General features: G+C 28.6%; 1 protein-coding gene across 2 annotated transcripts in view; it reads right to left on the bottom strand.

Moving 5' to 3' along the window:
• Window positions 1-20,936, bottom strand: part of Csgalnact (Chondroitin sulfate N-acetylgalactosaminyltransferase) — a 58,025-nt gene extending 37,089 nt beyond the window's left edge. Inside the window, exons 1-2 of one of the 2 annotated variants that reach the window (XM_008200559.3) lie at window positions 20,798-20,936; window positions 594-650 (exon numbers count right to left, since the gene is read on the bottom strand). The gene's annotated coding sequence lies outside the window, so the exon portion shown is untranslated. The remainder of the gene's footprint in view (window positions 1-593; window positions 651-20,797) is intronic. The other variant, XM_015984378.2, reaches the window with a different exon arrangement.
• Between the last annotated feature and the right edge of the window lie 1,162 nt (window positions 20,937-22,098).

Genomic DNA, 22,098 nt, shown 5'->3' on the forward strand with positions numbered 1-22,098 from the left:
AAATGGAAGAACGATAACAAATAGTGGCAATTCGTTATTTCGGTCCAGTTATTGCGCGATTTTGATAATTAATAGCACGAAATGTCGCAATTTCGGTGAAATAGTGTAGAAGATTAGCTTCACTCAGTCCTAGAAACATATTAATGTAATAAATAGTGCGGCATTTAACGCCTCGCCAAATAAATTTCGCAGGAGAGGAAAATAATTATTATTGAATAAAAGATGCGTGTATGCAAATGAAATATTTAAATATTGTCTCTGGATCCAAGAAGTTATTCGCTTGCGGTTGTTTAAATATTGACTTTATTCAGTCGGTTCCCGAAGAATGAGGAAAAAACGTAAGAAATATTACTTAAAATTCCGATTCATAAATAAGTAAACGGAGAGCGAGGGCAAGGAAACTCGCATCCTGAATATTTCAATAACTGCGGATAGAGAAATCTTTCGTGAATAAGTAATGAGATATACATAAAGCTACGACAGGGGGCTGGGTAATATCCAGGCAGATTTGCAGATATTTCAGCGTTTTTCTCATATTAAAAATGAAATTGTTCGTAATCGATAATTTCGGGAGCAAAATTTGAAGACACTACCTGAATAATGTGGAAGCCAGATTTCAGGACGATTTCAGGCGCCGCCGCCGCCCATGCCTGAAAAAAAAACAAATGCTGAAATTTCATAATTAATTTTTTGCAAAAATACGATAAAAAAAAATTAAAATTTCCCATATAAATTTGAGCCGTTCAAACCGAAAAACACTAAAAAGTTTTGTCGGTTTTTCCAAAAAAAGTCATTTTTTTATTAAAAGCTTTATCTACAAATTTCAATTTTTTTGAAGAACTTATCTAAATTTTGAAATTTCGTGATCAACCCTTTAGTACGTTTTTACTAATGGTTTAGGAGTTTTCGAACAACATTTAAAAATATAGTAGTTTTTTATGATTTTTGTAAGTCAACAAAAACCATTTTTTTTTCGATTTTTTTGAAAATCTGAAATAAAACTTTCGACTTTTTTGTCAAAATTTTGAATTATACTTAAACAAAAATTTCGAGATTTTCAAGGTTCCGACTTTTTAAATTCATAGACAAATTTTGCATAATTGCATGAAACAATTTTATTTCCAATTTTTAAAGGTTTCTCGCTCAACACGTTGCAGACTTAACTATCAATAGTTAACAGATTTTTAAATAAACCATCATTAACTGTTATAACGAACATTGCGAGTAACTATAAATTTTTTTGGCACACATTTTGCAAATTGTTACTCTACTATTGACAATAGTTAAGAAACCTTAGCTAATAACTGCCTATAGTTACAATAACTGCTTTATTAGTTATAATTTCAGTGTAATTTGTTTTGGGTTTTTTAGTGACAGTAGTCAGTTAAACACTACACAAAAAAAAACTATTGACACTCAGCTATGTCAATAGTTAAAAAATAAGCATATTGCAGAAATAACTCCAATTTTGAATAAATTACAAAATATTTAAATCTTAGACGATAATTTTCGTAAAGTATACCCTGACAATAGCTAAGTCTTCGTTAAGACCTGGCAATAGTTAAAAATGTTAAATATTGACAAAAGTAACTCATTTTCTTAAGAAACTACAATATTTATTTAACACTAGTAGTTAAATTTTTTTGTTAGTTTTGGTTTGACAATAGTTAAGTCTTCGTTAAGACCCGGCAATAGTTAAAAACGTTTAATGTTAGCAAAAATAACTCAATTTTTTAAGTTTTTACAATAATAATTTGACACTATAGTAGTTACAGATTCCGTAAATTTTGCTTTGACATTAGTTAAGTATTAGTTAAAACATGGCAAAACTTAAAAATGTTAAATATTGACAACAATAAGTCAATTTTTTTAAATAATTACAGTATTTATATGACATTCATGGTTAAAAATTTTCGTAAATTTTGTTTTGACAATAGTTAACTCTTACTTAAGACCTGGCAATAGTTAAAATGTTAAATAATGGTAAAGTGTTACTCACTTTTTTAAAGAAATTACGGTATTTATTGACATCCGTAGTTAATAATTTTTGCTTTGACGACATCTAAGTTTTAGTTAAGATAATATGTCAATAGTTAAAAATGTTGAATATTGACAAAAGTAACTCATTTTTTTAACAAATTACAGTATTTATCTGATTCTCGTAGTTAATTTTTTTTGTAAATTTTGCTTTGACAATAGTTAAGTCTTAGTTAAGACCTGGCAATAGTTAAAAATGTTAAATATTATCAAAAGTAACTAAATTTTTTAAGAAATTACAATTTTCATTTAACACTAGTAGTTAAAACTTTCCGTAAGTTTTGCTTTGGCAATAGTTAAGTCTTAGTTAAGACCCGGCAATAAAAAAACATAATTTAATTACAATTTAATAAATCTGGAATAAAGTTTTCGACTTTTTGGTCAGAATTTTGAATTTTACTTAAACAAAAATTTCGAGGTTTTCATGGTTCCGACTTTTTAAAAATTCATAGACAAATTTTGCACAATTGCATGAAACAATTTTATGTATTGATCTTGTCCCTAATTTGTCTATTATCTCAAATAATGAATTCATGACGCGTCAGGTAGCTCCCAAAGCTTAATTAAATCAACAATTTCATCAGGGGATCCTATGAATTCTGATTAGGTTCCGAAACGTCTTATTCCCAAAATTGTGCATTTGGCCTCCTTTTCCCGTGAAGAAGAAGGCTTTTTGTGCGTCTGCCTAAATCTAAAAGTATAATTTAATCGAACCAGGTGATGGAATCTAGCTAGATATTGATTTGTAATTATTTAAAGCGAGTAGTAATTCACACACGTTTTGTGAGCGACAAGTTGTCTCTTAGAAGAGGCTTTAGAGCGCGATTAATGATAAGACGAGAAGATAAGCCTCATTTTGGATATTAGAGACGTGGATTGAATGATGAATGATAAGAGAGGGAAAAAAAATGCAAAGGTCAAAGAAATTAGGCGTTTCAGTGGCGTGGATAAAAATTCAAATATTCATAAATATAGAGAAAGGGCGGAAAAGTCGTGAAAATTCACTTCCGACAACCTCTTTGATTCGCTGTTAAATATTAATGACGATGTTTACATTCCGGAACCTGTCTAAGGTGGGTAACACAGCCTTTCCGATTTTTACACTTCCTCCCCTTGGTGTGGAAGAAGTGACGTTGCTATTTACAACGTTAGTTAATTAAGCACGTAGTTGTGTTTAAAGTTTATACAGCAGAAGCGGTAACATAATGAACTCGAAGCTGTGCAAAGTTGTTTAGGGTGGCGAGATTCAACACGAAAAATTCCTATCTTATACAATTCAAAAATATTTCAAGCCAGTTAAGTTGGACTCATTTGTTACAAAGCACTAAAAATGGTGGAAAAAATTTTATTCCATCTTGTTTTCTCAGTTACCACACAAAACTAAATGAAATAGTGAAAGTATTTTGATGGAAAATGATCAATAAATATGGTAATTTGTCAAAAAATTTAGTTATTTTTGCACTATTTTTAACTAATGCCAGGCCTTAACTAAAACTTAGATATGGTAAAAACAAAAATTACGAAAATTACTACTGACGAGTAGTATAAATACTGTACATTGTGGAAAAATTAAGTGACTATTGTCAATATATAATATTTTTAACTATTGTCAGGTCTTATCTCAAACTAAACTATCGTCAAAGTAAAATTTATGACATTTTTTTAACTACGAGTGTTAATAAATACAATAATTTATCAAAAATTGAGTTACTTTTGTCGTGATTCAATATTTTTAACTATTGACAGGTCTTAATTATTGTCAAAGTAAAATTTACAAAACAAATTAACTACGAGAATCGGATAAATACTGTAAATTGTTAAAAAATTGAGTTATTTTTGTCAATATTCAACATTTTTAACTATTGCCAGGTTACCTTAACTAAAACTTAAATGGCGTCAAAGCAAAAATTACAAAAATTATTAACTTCGGATGTCAATAAATACCGTAATTTCTTAAAAAAAATGAGTAACACTTTACCATTATTTAACATTTTAACTGTTGCCAGGTCTTTACTAAAATTTAACTATCTTCAAAGCAAAATTTACAAAAAATTTTAACCAAGAATATCATATAAATACTGTAATTACTTAAAAAATTGACTTACTGTTGTCAATATTTAATATTTTTAACTATTGCCATGTTTTAACTAATACTTTACTAATGTTAACTAATCTGTAACTACTATAGTGTCAAATAAATATTATAATTTGTAAAAAAATTTGTGTACTTTTGTTAATATTAAAAAGTTTTAACTACTAGTGTTAAATAAATATTGTATTTTCTTAAAAAATTGAGTTACTTTTGTCAATATTTACCATTTTTAACTATTGCCAGGTCTTAACTAACACGTAGCTATTCTCAGGGTATACTTTACGAAAATTATCGTCTAAGAGTTAAATATTTTGTAATTTATTCAAAATTAGAGTTATTTCTGCAACATGCTTATTTTCTAACTATTGACATAGCTAAGTGTCAATAGATTTTTTCGTGTAATAGTCAATTGACTACTGTTATTAAATTATTAAAAACAAATGAGACGGAAATTATAACTAATAAAGCAGTTATTACAACTATAGGCAGTTATTAGCTAAGGCTTATTAACTATTGTCAAGAATAGAGTAACTACTTGCAAAATGTGTGCTGAAAAAATTTATAGTTACTCGCAATTTTTGTCAACTTTGAAAATAATATTGTGTGAATAACAACTTTTTTAACTATTGACATTAATTTCGTATATTTTTGAAGTAGTTAAACGACATAAAATGTTTTTTCTTTTTGACATTACAATTTTTTTCTAGTATTTGCAAAAGCTTAATACCTTTAGTTAATTAATTGATAACAGTTAATGTTGATTTATTTAAAAATCTGTTAACTATTGACAGTTAAGTCTGCAACGTGTTGAGAAACCTTTAAAAATTGGAAATATCCCAACAAATCTGGCCGATTTATTTCTCGTTTTTTCCCTCTCGACATTTGTACCGAATGGTCGTAGAAAAAAAAACCAAAATCCCTCTTGAAATTTCCGGCAATTACGTTTATGACGTCATTAGGTGAAACTACTGCTGTCATGTTACTCCAACCAGGAACCATTAAATACAAGACCACTCTCGAGCCAAGATTTGTGTCGGTTTTTCACTCAAATTTAGAGCAAAAATGCACTAAATAAGTGGGTTAATTCATTGGCAAAAACTTTGAAATTTCTCCTTCAATGAATCAAGCAAAAATATTCGATTACTTTCCGTTGTGAGAGAATAGATATCTTCATTTCGGCGGAATGGTGTATAGAAAGTCCCTGGAGTGTGAGGAATCCGTCGTGTTTAAGCCCATCTTTGAAGAATTTCACGTATAATTTATATATCCCCAGATAGAAGCTTTTGAGAGATGTATAAATTTGCTACATTTGCTGCTCGTTCTCTCGAATGATTTACGAAATTAAATCGAGACGTTTTTATACTTCTTACACTCCAATTATTAGTTTTAGTTTGCATTATTTGCTCACGAAATTAAATTGCTTGTCAGGGTTTGAACAGGCAATTAAAGTTGCGTTTGCAGCCTTCACGAAATGACATTTACATAATTAATTAATCAACAGGGAAAAAATTACACCCAAGGCTGAACCAAAATTAAAAATAGAAAAGGAAAAATTGATTTGCACGAAAAGCATAACGCCAATAGTTAAGTTCTAACTAATTTTAGTTAAATAAATGTATAGGTTTTTTGAGTATTTTTGTACTTAAACTGAATTCATGGTAAACTCTGTTCATAACTAATTAATATAATTTTTGTTGAGAATAGTTAAATTTTAGTTAACACCGGTAAATAGTTAAAAATGTTGAACATAGTGAAAATAACTAACTGTTTCAAGCAGATTATAATGTTTATTGACACTCGAAATTAATAATTTTCGTAAATTTTGCTTTGACGACAATTAAGTTTTAATTAAGACGTAGCAATAGTTAAAAATCACGAAAATAGCTAAATTTTTTAATACATTTCTATATTTATTAACACTCGTAGTTATCAATTTTCGTACATTTGACCATAGTTAAGTATTAGCTAATATTGGCAATAGTTAAAAACATTAAAAAATGACAAAATAACTAAAATTTTTAACAAATTATTACATTTATTGACATTCAAGGTTAATAATTTTCGTAAATTTTTTCTTTGACGATAGTTGAGTTTTAGTAAAGACGTGACAATAGTTAAATATATTAAACAATCACAAAAATAGCTAAATTTCTTAACACATTTCTATATTTATTGACACTCGTAGTTATTAATTTTCGTACATTTGACCATAGTTAAGTATTAGCTAAAAATGGCAATAGTTATAAACATTAAATATTGGCAAAATAACTGAAATTTTCAACAAATTATTACATATATTGACACTCATAGTTAAAAATTTTCGTACATTTTGCTTTGACGATAGTTAAGTTTTAGTTAAGACGTGGTACTAGTTAAAAATATTAAGCAATCACAAAAGTAGCTAAATTCTTTAACACATTTCTATATTTATTGACACTCGTAGTTATCAATTTTTGTACATTTGACCATAGTTAAGTATTAGCTAAAACTGGCAATAGTTAAAAACATTAAATAATGACAAAATAACTGAAATTTCTAACAAATTATTACATTTATTGAGACTCGTAGTTAAAAATTTTCGTAAATTTTGCTTTGACGATAGTTAAGTTTTAGTTAAGACCTGGCAATAGTTGAAAATATTAAACAATCACAAAAGTAGCTAAATTTTTCAACACATTTCTATATTTATTGACACTCGTAGTTATCAATTTTCGTACATTTGACCATACTTAAGTATTAGCTAAAACTGGCAATAGTTAAAAACATTAAATAATGACAAAATAACTGAAATTTCCAACAAATTGTTACATTTATTGAAACTCGTAGTTAAAAATTTTCGTAAATTTTGCTTTGACGATAGTTAAGTTTTAGTTAAGACCTGGCAATAGTTGAAAATATTAAACAATCACAAAAGTAGCTAAATTTTTCAACACATTTCTATATTTATTGACACTCGTAGTTATCAATTTTCGTACATTTGGCCATAGTTAAGTATTAGCTAAAACTGGCAATGGTTAAAATCAATAAATAATGACAAAATAACTGAAACTTTCAACAAATTATTACATTTAATGACACTCGTAGTTAAAAATTTTCGTACATTTTGCTTTGACGATAGTTAAGTTTTAGTTAAGACGTGGTAATAGTTAAAAATATTAAACAATCACAAAAGTAGCTAAATTCTTTAACACATTTCTATATTTATTGACACTCGTAGTTATCAATTTTTGTACATTTGACATTGTTAAGTATTAGCTAAAACTGGCAATAGTTAAAAACATTAAATAATGACAAAATAACTGAAATTTCCAACAAGTTATTACATTTATTGACACTCGTAGTTCAAAATTTTTGTAAATTTTGTTTTGACGACAGTTAAGTTTTAGTTAAGACGTGACAATAGTTAAAAATATTAAACAATCACAAAATTAGCTAAATTTTAGTTAAGACGTGAGAATAGTTAAAAAAATTAATCACTGACAAAAATAACTCAATTTTCCAAAAAATTAAGGTATTTATTAACAGTCGTAGTTGCTAATTTTCGGTTAGTTAAGAGCTGTCAATAGTTATTTTAGCTCGATTGCATGTCTGCGGCATGCCGCACAGGTGCACCTCGTTCTTCCCCTAATCAATACTGCAAGTGACCCACTGGCACACATCCATCGTCTTTTTCTTTGCAAATATTGTTGTTCGAAGGATGTTCCGTGGCCAACTTGTCCTTGTAACATGGTAATTTGTTGGCACATTCGAGGGAATTCAATTCTCGAAGGTATTGATTCGACTGCATCTGTGTTGGGAGCTGGATAATGGCGCTGCGTCTCAACGAATATTTTCGTGCAGTGAATACGCAATTTTTTACTTTTTTTTTTAGAGTTAGTTAAATCGCCAGCTTTTGTGACAAACAGTTTTAATCCCGTTTTTATCTCTATTTGTGTACGGGAAGGTGTAAGAATGGATCCCTGGGGTCAGGTAAAATACCGCGCTTTTGCTTATTCCACTCTTGGCGAATAAAAAACGCACTTTTTATTGCAACGATGGATTAGTTAATTGGTTGGGATTGCGGGCGTGACCAGAACTAATAGCACCATTAATTTTTTTTTCATTCAAGTAAATTGTAATGTTTTTGGGGATTAATAGAGCGTTTAGGGCATTTATTGTCGTTCACTTTGTTGGAAAATCAATGTCATCGGCTCGAAATAGCTTTCCGATAAAGTGGAACAATTGGAATACATTAGCGAGTAATAAAACGAAAAAAAAACGAAAAATGAATTTTTTATACTATAACATAAGTTACAAAAATAGATAGGATATTAACTATAATAACCAATAATAGACTACTGTCATAAAAACTTCAAACAAAGTACATCATTAGCTTGAAATTAGTTGTAAATACTTATAAAAACCTTGTAGTCAAAGCTAAACTTAAAAATATTTAACTCTCAAACCTGAACTTAAAATCTTGCTGACAAACCTAATTCTAAAACCAAATACGTGTAGTTTAAAACCAACTAAAAATATTTAATTTTTTTTATTTATGAGTAGCCTAAAACTCTTAATCCTGAACTTAAAATAGTAACTTCTTAAATCTAAACTTAAAATTTTAGAGACAAATCCAATTCCAAAAACAAATACTTGTAGTTAACTTAAACTTAAAAATATTTAATTGTTTTATTTATCAGAAGCATAAAACTCTCAAACCTAAACTTAAAACTGAACTTAAAAGTTTGCAGACAAACTTAGCTTCAAAAGTAAATACTTGTAGTTAAAGTCAAGCGTAATATATATTTTTTCATCAGAAGCATAAAACACTCAAGCCTAAACTTAAAACTGTAAATCTTAAACCTAAACTTAAAAGTTTGCAGGCAAACCTAGCTTCAAAAGTAAATACTTGTAATTAAAGTCAAGCTTAATATATATTTTTTTATCAGAAGCATAAAACTCTCAAGCCTAAACTTAAAACTGTAGAACTTAAACCTAAACTTAAAATTTTGTAGACAAACTTAATTCTCAAACCAAAAAATATTTTTTTATCAAACCTGTACTTAAAACAATGAATTGTTGAACCTAAACTTAAAATATTTGTAGTTTAGGGCAAACTTAAAAGCTACTTCAGTTTTGTTTAATGTAAAAAATCGAAGTGCACCTCAGCGGATGCACTCCATCGTCCTTTATTTAAAATTTATCGTTATTGCATCCTTTTATATGTGTGTAATTCAGTCGCGGCTTGCACTAGAGCAGAAAATCCCAAGTTTTTATTATCCCCGAGATCATACATCCCGGTGAAATAATCCATAATTTTCCGCTTCCGTCGGCCTTTATTCAAATTTCTATTAAATAAAATTTGCATTCGTAACGCACCGAATTACAACACGATACACTTATTTAAAAGCATCATATCGAAACAAAACTTGATCGTTCCTTCGCTTCACATCCTCCGGATGCATTCTGCATATTTAAAATTGAATTTCCGGCATTTACGCGAGAATAACGGAAAAAAAATAACAGAGATGTTTAGCGAAGCGTTGATAATCCGGACGTTTCGTGTTTATTTTAATAATCGAAGAGACGACTTGATAAATAAGGATGCCACCATCTGAGATTATTATTTTGGAAAATATTTCGCGACGGAACTGTCACCTTGCGTTAGTCAGTCGACCGTAAAACGCTATCCGATAGATGAAACACACACATTGCTCAAAGAAACTCTTATCAATTAGAGGAGGAAAAGACGTGAGGAGGAATGGAAATGGAAAAAGCGAAGTGCTGGGTAAATAAAAGAGCCGAGAGAAAAAAATACCTCACACACAGACATAAATTCAGCTCGAACCCAAGTATAGTCGGTTTTAAGTCCAAAACTTGAATAACAGAAATAAGATCAGGTTATACCTAGTTTAAAGTTCATGTTTGTGCTTTGAAAACTATCAAAATTAATTAAAGTAGTTAGATACTTGGTGATAAGTTTCATGTAAACTTCACTTAACTGTATTAATTTTAAATAAGTTTATACTGAGTATTAAGCTCAGGTTTGAGGTTTAAGGACAATCAAATTCGGGTGTTAAGTACAGACTTTTATAAATAGGTTTTAAATATTTTCACGTTAAAGATTAAGTTAATTTGAACAAAACCTAGGTTTACGAAAGCAAAAAGCTAAAGTCCTTAATTTAGATATTAAGTTTATATGAACTTAGCCTAGATTTATGAAAACTTAAAACTTAATAGTGGTTAATTTTAAGTTTGGATTACACTAACATTTAGTGATGGTATAAGAATCATTAAGATTAAATACTACACTTAGATTTGGAAGTTAAGTTTAGGCTGACATCAATATTAAGTTTAGGTTCAAATTACATAAAATTTGGCTAAACTTAATACAAATTTATAAACTTCAGAGGTAAATGATAATAACGTTAACAAAACTAAGTTTGTTAGTTTTAAGTTCACATTTATTTGGTGTTAAGTTTAGGCTTGTAAGTTGGACATTAAAATTACCTAAATTCAACCTAGATTAATAAAAACATAAAACCGAGTTAGGTGACAATGTTGGCAAAATTAAGTTAACGTCTAGTAATTTTAAGTTCATGTAACACGAAGTTTTAAGTGCATGTTTAACGTATAAGAACCATAAAGTCAAATAATATTGTAAAATTTTGGCGTTTTAAGTTTATGATTATACAGTAAATATTAAATTTAGGTTCAAATTACCTAAAGTTAAATAAAAAAGACCCATATCTAGTCTTAATTTTAGGCTTTATCATTATTAGGTTTAGTTTTAAGTTTGACCTCCTTTGTGAAAACTTAAAGCACAGTTAAAACAAGTAGGTAAACGCCTGATATTTTGAAGTTCTGGCTGAATTTTAACTTAATTTGGTTAGGCTTTACAAACGTATTATTAAGTATAGGTTTGTCTTCGGGTAAAAAATTCAAGTTTAGAGTTGAATCTCGTTTAATTTCGTAAAAACGTTTATTTACACGAAAATCTCTCAGTAAATAGAAGAGTCGTCTTGTTTACGTCAAACAAGTTGCTCTGTTTGCCCCAATTTAATTAAAACCCGGTACACAAAGTCCAATTTTAAGTTGTGTTCATCAAAATGACGTGTGAATATTAGGTGTGCTACTTTTAAGTTGTTATTTCATTCCTTGGAGCAACGTTTTGAGTAAACTTTAATTTAAAATTGCGTCTTTTTTTCGGTGAAATTAAAGCGACGAGGAAAATAATTTCCATTTGAATTTTAATTCGACACTTAAAAATACATATATAAAGTGAGAGTCGTAACGTCATTAATCATTGTACTAGTTGCAAAGTTTAATAAAAACTTATTTATTGGCGTTTGGAAGCGATGTGTCAGAAGTTGGAGAGTTTGTCAATCAATCATCGTGAGCGGAAACAAATAGAAAAGTGCAAATATGAGCAAGTTTTGCTCGGGTTTAAGTTCAGACTTAAAACTGATCTTAAAATTGTTTGATTTTGTGTTGTGCGGCGTTTTTCTGCAAAACTTTCCTTATATTCAGATCACATACACAAAACTAATCAAACTCTTGACACGTCCTCGCCCAAATCCGCTCAAATCAGCAAAAAGTTGCGTAAACATTTCAATAATTGCGTGATTTTAAGTTTGGCAAATAAAACTCGATTAAAGATTGATCCAATATCCCGGAACAGTGCAAATCTATCAGTTTGAACAAATAGTCTTTGTTTTCTTTCCATTACTCGCCCAGTTTTAATTTCTTCCAATGAATTTCCATTAGGACGGACAAAAAGAAGAGTCGGCAATTTATGCACCTTGTCCGATTGTTGACCGTTTTAATCAGACATCGTGTCCGGTAAATGGTGATTTAATTTGCTGATTGGCTCTCAATCCGCTTGTTCGTTCCGATTTTGATTAACTGGCAAACTTTGCGACTGACGATAAATTCACAACTTAATCGAAAGAAACTTTCCTTTTCTTGTTTGCCACTCGCTGTGAAATTCGAGAGTGGGGCGAAAGTTCGCTTCCAAGCCCAGAAAAATTATTACTTATTCTGATAACGCATTTAAGGGCAGAAATTATGTTTTTTTTTGCTCATGTTCACATTTGAGTGCAATAGTAGGCTCCGGAGCGCGCTAGTCTAGGCTAGGTTTTAAGTTGGTTTTAAGTGCAAAAATCGCTCCTAAAACTCGCCACATAAATCTTAATTAAGCGCCTCTCTGTGCTCATGTAGCACATTCCGGCCATCATTATCCGAAATTAGTTACATCAGTGAGTTTGTCGAATTGGATTACGCAGCGATTTTCATTAACATTAACATTAAAAATGATTTTCACTCCCTTTGAATATACGTATGTTGAAACGAACGCTCTCTTCCATCAACATTGGAAAAATTCAATCCGTCGAAAAGAATTCTATCAATGTGACACACAGCAACGACAATAAATTAAGTTTTGTTCGAGGCTTTTAGCAAACAAATGTGATGAGAAAACGGAACTTATTTTCGAGGAAATGGAAAAGGGCGTAAACAAGTTTTTATTTCAGCAATTTTCAGACAAAAAAATTCCAGACACTGTTATTCTTAATTTATTTACTTAAATCAAAACGACTAGACTTTAAAATTACTAATAAACGTAATGAGCTTAAAACCCGTCTTAAAACCTAAACCAGAACTTAATTATTCTAATATCTAACGTACAATTCAAGCAAATATATTAAACTATATACTCCTTAACCTGGTTTGGTTAACTGATCTTTAAAATAAAAGTTAAACCACACGTTATAAAGTATTTTAAAAATTATTTATATAAAAACTTAAATTGGAACTTAAAATCTTGTAATTTAAACTATGAAATGATACTGAACATTTGAAAACCTATTTTTTTTTACGCACAGAAGCAACCAAGTGATAAATTTTAAACTTAAAACTTAAATGTAAACTTAAAATCTTGTATATTAAGCTATACTTTAATACTAGTTAAGAGCACACTTAAAATGTCTTGAACTGAACATCCAGAATCAACCAAAAACGTGTTAAGCTTTTAAACTTGTCTTAAAACTTAAAACCGAACTTAATTAATCGCTAGTGTATAATGCAAATTAAGAGTAAACTTTAATCCAATCAACAGTAACTTAATACTTGTCGTAAACGTAACTTTATATTTTATTATCTGATTTGTAAACTTACGTCAATAAAGTTTGCTTAAAACCGCACAAAACTTTTTTTAGGTATAAAGTATTTAAAAATTTGTTAAACTAAACTAACTTAAAGTTTTGTATACTAGACTATAAAATGAAAGTAATTATGTGTAAACTTAAAACTTAAAGAAACGACCAAAAGCGTGTGTTAAAACTTAAACTAGTACTTAATTTATATAGTATTCAAATAAACTTAAAACCAAGCAAACTAAAGTTATGACTTAAATTTACAATATAGTTTGATTATTACTTGAAATTTTAAAAGTGACTTAAAATTTCTATTCTTCAAAACTTAAACTTGAATCAGGTAACTTAAACGTAAACTTAAAACCAGATATTTTAGTTCACTTACACAATAATTTAGATAGTCCTAAAATAAACTTAAAATTTCTTGACGTTAACAACCATAAAACGTGATAACCTCTAAACTTGTTTTTAGACTTAAACCTAAACTTTAAAACTTAAAAACTTTTGTAAGTATAACTTTATATTTTATTTTGAGATCTTAAATTTAATAAATTTGGACTTAAAACTGCATGAGCCTAATTTTATTAACCAAACTTAAAATATAAACTTAAAATTTAATATTTTAAGCATATTTAAGCATTAAAACCTATTTCAAAATTAAACTTAAAAAGTTGACTTTCGGAGTTTTCTAAGTTGAACATAAAGAAACGGCTATAAAACAAAAAAAAGTTCAGTGACCTCGTTGCCAACTTTCGAAATTAGTAAAATGAGCGTTTTAATGGCCTGATTAGGGTAATTTCCACGCAGCGAAATAATAAAAAAAATTCTTCTTTATCTCGCTTTCGCCCTAATTCAGCCTCCCTTCATTTAAATAATAAACCTCCCATTACAAGAACAAATAACAATATTCCAGCATACACAAGAAAGCTCAATTAAATGCAAAATGTTTGCATTTACATCAAGTTTGAAAACTATTTGGGAGCGAAACGCTCGAATATAATTTTCGGGGCTGAAATTTCGCCTGTAATTCAACTCTTATCCTCACACTGTCTTTAATTTCACCCAGAAAAATATAGTAGCGAAAAGTGTGGCAAAGTTAATTTCGCTAATTGAGTATTTTAATAAATTGGTGTAAAAAGGACGAAAGCAGCGCTGAATAATTTACCACGTCGTAGTGGACAATAAAGCAACAAATTGGATTAAGGCCCAGCTTTATCTATAATTCAACGAGCCACAGCACGCTCTGTGATTCCAGCCAGTGTGATTTTTAAGTGCGAGAAATCGGGCAAAAGTTTGCAAAGATCATCAATCAATCGAGCAAAAATGGATTTTCCAGCGCGAAAATTTCGAGTGAAATATTGAGACAAGTATAACTAACTTAATTGAAAATGGCGTTATTGAAATTTATTTCGAGGCAGGATTTGCTAAAAATCGTGAAATAATAACCGACTTGCCATATATGATTTAATCTAAAAACTATTTTCAAAAAAGTGCTATCTTTGGGTCCACCTTAGGCACTCTGTCACAAAGCTACGACTATTTCAATATTTTTTTTATAAAGTTTACGCAACTTTACACTTGATATTTAAATTTGGAGATTAAAATTTTTTGCAAAAAAATCAAAAAAGTGCTAACTTTGAGTCCAGCACTTCTATCTCGATCAAGTAAGCCCTGATATATTATCGTAAAACTTTTAAAAGCGTTGTGTGCGAGACTTGTTAGTAACTTTTGGTTTAAAAAAGTTTAGTGTAAGATAACTGAACCGAAAAAAAAAATTTAAAAAAAATTATTTTATTATAAAAAGTGTTTAAAAACACTAAAAAAATATTGAAAACTACCTAACTAACTTAAACTTAATATTTTTTAGCAAATTTTGTGCGTTCTTGTATTTCTCCACAAATTTTTCAAATCTAAAGTCAGATTTTTATTGAAGAAATGTTTTAAGCTATTGAGGCTAAAACAATTTGCAAAAAATGCTATCTTTAGCATTCTGTCAAAATCAAACACTTCCTAAACTATTTTAACAAAAGTTTAAGAATTTTTTCAACATGTTTATGTATTTTGACACTTGATTATCAAATTTTGAGACCAAATTTTTTTGCAAAAATATTCGAAAAAGTGCTAACTTTGGGTCCAGCGCTTTAAAATCTATATTGATCAAGTAGGCCTTGTTATATTGTCATAAAACTTTAAAAAACGAAGTAGGCAAACTTATTAGTAACTTTTGATTAAAAGATAACTGAACCAAAAAAATTTTTCAAAAAAAATTCTTTTGAAAACTACCTAACTAACTTAAACTTTAATATTTTTTAGCGAATTTTGTGCGTTCATGTATTTTTACACACATTTTTCGAAACTGAAGTCAGATTTTTATTGAAAAATTGTTTTAAGCTATTTGCAAAAAAATTTGCAAAAAATGATATCTTTAGGTCTATTTTTAGCACCCTCAAAATCAAACACTTCTTAAACTATTTTAACAAAAGTTTCAGTATTTTTTCAATATATTTATGTATTTTTACACTTGATTTTCAAATTTTGTTGCAAAAATATTCGAAAAAGTGCTAACTTTGGGTCCAGCGCTTTAAAATCTATATTGATCAAGTAGGCCTTGTTATATTGTCATAAAACTTTTAAAAACGAAGTATTCTGACTTATTAGTAACTTTTGATTTAAAAAAAGTAACTATAAAATAACTGAACCAAAAACAAAATTCAAAAAAATTCTTTTATTTTAAAAAATGCCTAAAAACACTAACACAAACATTTGAAAACTACGTAACTAACTTAAACTTCAATATTTTTTAGAGAATTTTGTGCGTTCATGTATTTTTACACACATTTTTCGAATATGAAGTCAGATTTTTATTGAAAAAATGTTTTAAGCTATTGGGGCTAAAACAGTTTGCAAAAAATGATATCTTTAGGTCTATTTTTGGCACCCTGTCAAAATCAAACACTTCTTAAACTATGTTAACAAAAGTATAAGTATTTTTTCAATATGTTTATGTATTTTGACACTTGATTATCAAATTTTGTTCAAAAGATTGCTATAAGATATCTTAACCCTTCCCAAATTGAAAAAAAATTTCAAAAAAACTAAATATATTATTTATCTTTTAGCAAATATATTATTATTATAACATTTATAATAGTTATTAATAAAAACTTCAGACATAATCGAAAATATGTGCAGCATATTTCAGGCGATTTTATTACACCTGGATATCCCATTAGCACCAACATTACCGGACTTTGTGTATTATGTATGCAAATAGACACAATATTTATGACTCAATTAGTCGAATAATCAAGATGTCATCATCGATCCATGACACCATTAATACCCAAACATGTGTCCTTGAAATTTTCTTATCACAAAACCTGAAATATGTTCTGAAATAGTCCTGAAATACTTTTCCTCAAAAGTAAGTTTATTTCAAGTGTCTCCACACTCTGCAGCTTTACGAGCATTGATGAAGCAATAAAATTTACAAGTATTTACAACCGTCGGTAAATTAGGTAATTTGTTATTCTATTCGCAGCAAATTGGTGTTGCCACGATCGACGATAAATGCAACGATTCTAATCTGATTTCAGATAATAATTATATTAGTTATTCGGCACGTATCTGCCGCTTGTGTTTATTTTGGGGCTTAGTTTCGATGGGGAATTATTAATTTATACAATAATGGTCGACCAACCCCGAAATGGGGCTGCTGCTTAATTATGTTCACGATCTGATTTACAAATGAGAGGGTTGATGGAATCAATGAATTTCCAACCCAAAAAATGGTCAATTACGCAAAACGACTAGTTTTATTTCAGCTTTTCTGGTGTAGAATTAGCTCACAATTCCAGATCTGTTACAATTTTCCGTTTAAAGACAACGCTTTTTGAAAAATAATCAAAATTTAGCATTTTGAAGAAATTTTTTTTAAACGAATGGTCTATTCAAAAATTTTTTTCATCAAGTTATGTAACATAAAAACTGAAATTCTTCACTTTTCTGACGTCAAATTAGCTCAAAATTTCGAATTTGTTTACGTTTTCGATCTCAGAACAACGGTTTTTGAAAAATCGATCAAAATTTAGAACCTTGGGGTAAAAACTTTAAATAGATGGTCTATTCAAGAATTTTTTTCATCAAAATAATGTAATATCTAAAATGAAATTTCCTCCTTTCTTATGTAAAATTAGCTCAGAAATTCAGATCTGTTTTCATCTTCCATCAACAAATAACAATTTTTCAGAAATCGCCCAAAATTCAACACTTTGAGAAAAATTTTAAATAGATGGTTCATTCAAGAATTTTTTTCATCAAAATAATGTAATATCTAAAATGAAATTTCCTCCTTTCTTATGTAAAAATACCTCAGAAATTCAGATCTGTTATCATTTTTCATCAACAAATAACAGTTTTTCAGAAATCGCTCAAAAATCAACACTTTAAGATGAAAACTTTAAATAGATGGTCTATTCAAGAATTTTTTTCATCAAAATATGCAATATCTAAAATGAAATTTCCTCTTTTCTTATGTAAAATTACCTTAGATTTTCAGATCTGTTTTCATTTTCCATCAACAAACAACAGTTTTCCAGAAATCGCCCAAAATTCAACACTTTGAGAAAAATTTTAAATAGATGGTTAATTCAAGAATTTTTTTCATCAAAATAATGTATTATCTAAAATAAAATTTCCTCTTTTCTTATGTAAAATTACCTCGGAATTTCAGATCTGTTATCATTTTCCATCAACAAAAAACAATTTTTCAGAAATCGCCAAAAATTCAACACTTTGAGAGAAAAATTTTAAATAGATGGTTCATTCAAGATTTTTTTTCATCAAAATAATGTAATATCTAAAATGAAATTTCCTCTTTTCTTATGTAAAATTACCTCGGAATTTCAGATCTGTTATCATTTTCCATCAACAAAAAACAATTTTTCAGAAATCGTCCAAAATTCAACACTTTGAGCGAAAAATTTTAAATAGATGGTTCATTCGAGAATTTTTTTCATCAAAATAATGTAATATCTAAAATGAAATTTCCTCTTTTCTTATGTAAAATTACCTCGGAATTTCAGATCTGTTATCATTTTCCATCAACAAACAACAGTTTTTCAGAAATCGCCCAAAATTCAACACTTTGAGAAAAATTTTAAATAGATGGTTCATTCAAGAATTTTTTTCATCAAAATAATGTAATATCTAAAATGAAATTTCCTTCTTTCTTATGTAAAATTACCTCAGAAATTCAGATCTGTTATCATTTTTCATCAACAAATAACAGTTTTTCAAAAATCGCCCAAAAATCAACACTTTAAGATGAAAACTTTAAATAGATGGTCTATTCAAGAATTTTTTTCATCAAAATATGCAATATCTGAAATGAAATTTCCTCTTTTCTTATGTAAAATTACCTTAGATTTTCAGATCTGTTTTCATTTTCCATCAACAAACAACAGTTTTTCAGAAATCGCCCAAAATTCAACACTTTGAGATAAAAATTTTAAATAGATGGTTCATTCAAGAATTTTTTTCATCAAAATAATGTAATATCTGAAATGAAATTTCCTCTTTTCTTATGTAAAATTACCTCGGAATTTCAGATCTGTTATCATTTTCCATCAACAAACAACAGTTTTTCAGAAATCGCCCAAAATTCAACACTTTGAGATAAAAATTTAACATGTATGGTTCATTCAAGAATTTTTTTCATGAAAATAATGTAATATCTAAAACGAAATTTCCTCTTTTCTTATATAAAATTACCTCGGAATTTCAGATCTGTTATCATTTTCCATCAACAAACAACAGTTTTTCAGAAATCGCCCAAATTTCAACACTTTGAGATAAAAAGTTTAAATTGATGGTTCATTCAAGAATTTTTTTCATCAAAATAATGTAATATCTGAAATGAAATTTCCTCTTTTCTTATGTAAAATTACCTCGGAATTTCAGATCTGTTATCATTTTCCATCAACAAACAACAGTTTTTCAGAAATCGCCCAAAATTCAACACTTTGAGATAAAAATTTAACATGTATGGTTCATTCAAGAATTTTTTTCATCAAAATAATGTAATATCTGAAATGAAATTTCCTCTTTTCTTATGTAAAATTACCTCAGAAATTCAGATCTGTTATCATTTTTCATCAACAAATAACAGTTTTTCAGAAATCGCCCAAAAATCAACACTTTAAGATGAAAACTTTAAATAGATGGTCTATTCAAGAATTTTTTTCATCAAAATATGCAATATCTGAAATGAAATTTCCTCTTTTCTTATGTAAAATTACCTCGGAATTTCAGATCTGTTATCATTTTCCATCAACAAAAAACAATTTTTCAGAAATCGCCCAAAATTCAACACTTTGAGAGAAAAATTTTAAATAGATGGTTAATTCAAGAATTTTTTTCATCAAAATAATGTATTATCTAAAATAAAATTTCCTCTTTTCTTATGTAAAATTACCTCGGAATTTCAGATCTGTTATCATTTTTCATCAACAAATAACAGTTTTTCAAAAATCGCCCAAAAATCAACACTTTAAGATGAAAACTTTAAATAGATGGTCTATTCAAGAATTTTTTTCATCAAAATATGCAATATCTGAAATGAAATTTCCTCTTTTCTTATGTAAAATTACCTTAGATTTTCAGATCTGTTTTCATTTTCCATCAACAAACAACAGTTTTTCAGAAATCGCCCAAAATTCAACACTTTGAGATAAAAATTTTAAATAGATGGTTCATTCAAGAATTTTTTTCACCAAAATACTATAATATTAGAAATAAAGTTTTCTCGTATCTTATGTAAAATTACCTCAGAATTTCAGATTTGTTTACATTTTTCACAAAAAATCAACAGTTTTTGAGAAATCGATCAAAACTCAGAACTTTGAGGTAAAAACTTTAAATAGGTGAATTATTCAAGAATTTTTTCCATTAGGTTCCACAGTACAAGAAGTAGAATTTTCCCTTTTTCTTATGTAAAATTTCGAAGCAATTTTTCTGAATAAAAACTAACTTGACCTTGACCCTCCCCAACAATTCGGAACACACAATAAGTAAAAATTTTCCAAACTTCCTGGATTTTTTTGCAATATTAAACAAACAGTGTAAATAAAAATATTGCAACCTTGAACACGTCTCGCAAAGAATTTATTGCAATTTAACACCACTTTATTACATTACACAAAGTGCGTCAAGATTTAATTACAAGCAATAAACCGCTCATTACAATCACTCCAACGCAAGTAATTTAAAAAAACTTGGCCAATTTTTGGAAAAAAAAAATTAAATAAAACAGGCAAAAACTCACTTGACCTTGACCTCCCCTCGTAAAAAAAACAAAATTTCCTGTGTTTTGTTACAAAATTAAACAACTCCATCCGTTTACACATTAAATCAAATATTTATTTACGATTTGGCATTTTTCTCGCAAATGGTCTCATTTCTCACACCCCCAATGAAAATTGCAACATCTAGCAGGCGTAGTTTATAAATCTCCATCGCCGCCTTTGACCTCCTTTACCTTTGGACGTGCACATTATTTCACCGGTTCACATGATGAGCGCAAATTGCGCCAAATATTGGAAGCACATGCCTTTGCTTAATTCGGCGTCGTCGACGTCGAGACGCTCTGACATTCGCGTCGCAACTGAGGAGACGACCAAGAAGCGATGCCGAGCTTGCGCTAACGCTGCCAAAGCGGAAATGTGCAAAAATACGCTCTGGATGGAGAGGTGAAGGATTTTTTGATGAATGGAGAGAGAAACTAGTTTTATTGAAAAAAAGTTGTATTGAATTATTCGTACGTCAATAACTTGTAAAAATTTGGATTTTTTGGACAATTTTACGTTAGGAAAGTTTGGTTTTGGGAAATTTTGGACGTTTGTTGAGGTTTAAAAAATTAAAAATTTGGGTTAAATTTTGGTTTTGTTAACCTAGAGTTGAACTTTGAGCCATATCTCGAAAACTGGTAGTCGTAGGTGAAAACTAAAAATAGATTCGGAATTCTGAGGCAATTTTACGTAAGATGTGTTTACATATTTGACATTTTTGGTATTTTTTTAAGCGTCAAAAAATTGAACAATTGACTCATTTTTTGGCAAATATTTAAAGTGGAAGTTATGTCAAATAAATACAAATTTGAAATCCTTGGCAATTTTACGTAAAAATGTTCTAATTTGAAATATTTCAGCTGTTTGTTTAATTAAAAAACCAAAAAATTGCTTGAAAAACTTGAAACTTAATTGTGTCAAAGTAAAGTTAAACTTTAATTCATATCTCAAAAACTGTTTGTCGGAGATGAAAAATTAGAACAGATACAGAATCCTGAGACAATTTTGCGTAAGAGGTGTTAGTATTTACGATATTTTTGGCATTCCTTTTAACAAAAAAAATTTTTCAAAGTACAACTCACATTTTTGAAAAAAATTAAAAGTCAAAGTTATATAGGTTTAAGTATACTTTTAAATGGGATAGATTTAAGTCAAAAATGGATGCAAATTTAAAATTCCTAGATAATTTTAGGTTAAAAATGTTCTAATTTAAATTTTTTCAGACGTATAATTCAAAAAAAAAATTTTTGAAACTTAACAGTGTCAAAGTAAAGTTTAACTTTGACTAACTCTGTAACTATCTATTGTAGGTGAAAAATGAAAACAGATTCGGAATCCTGAGACAATTCTGCGTAAGAGGTGTTAATATTTACGATATTTTTGGCATTCCTTTCAACGAAAAACATTTTCAAAGTATAACTCACATTTTTGAAAAAAAAACAAAAGTCAAAGTTATATAATTTTAAGTATACTTTGAAATGAGATAGATTTA

This window comes from Tribolium castaneum, chromosome 7 (genome assembly GCF_031307605.1).
Source record: "Tribolium castaneum strain GA2 chromosome 7, icTriCast1.1, whole genome shotgun sequence".
In the NCBI taxonomy this organism is placed as follows: domain Eukaryota; kingdom Metazoa; phylum Arthropoda; class Insecta; order Coleoptera; family Tenebrionidae; genus Tribolium; species Tribolium castaneum.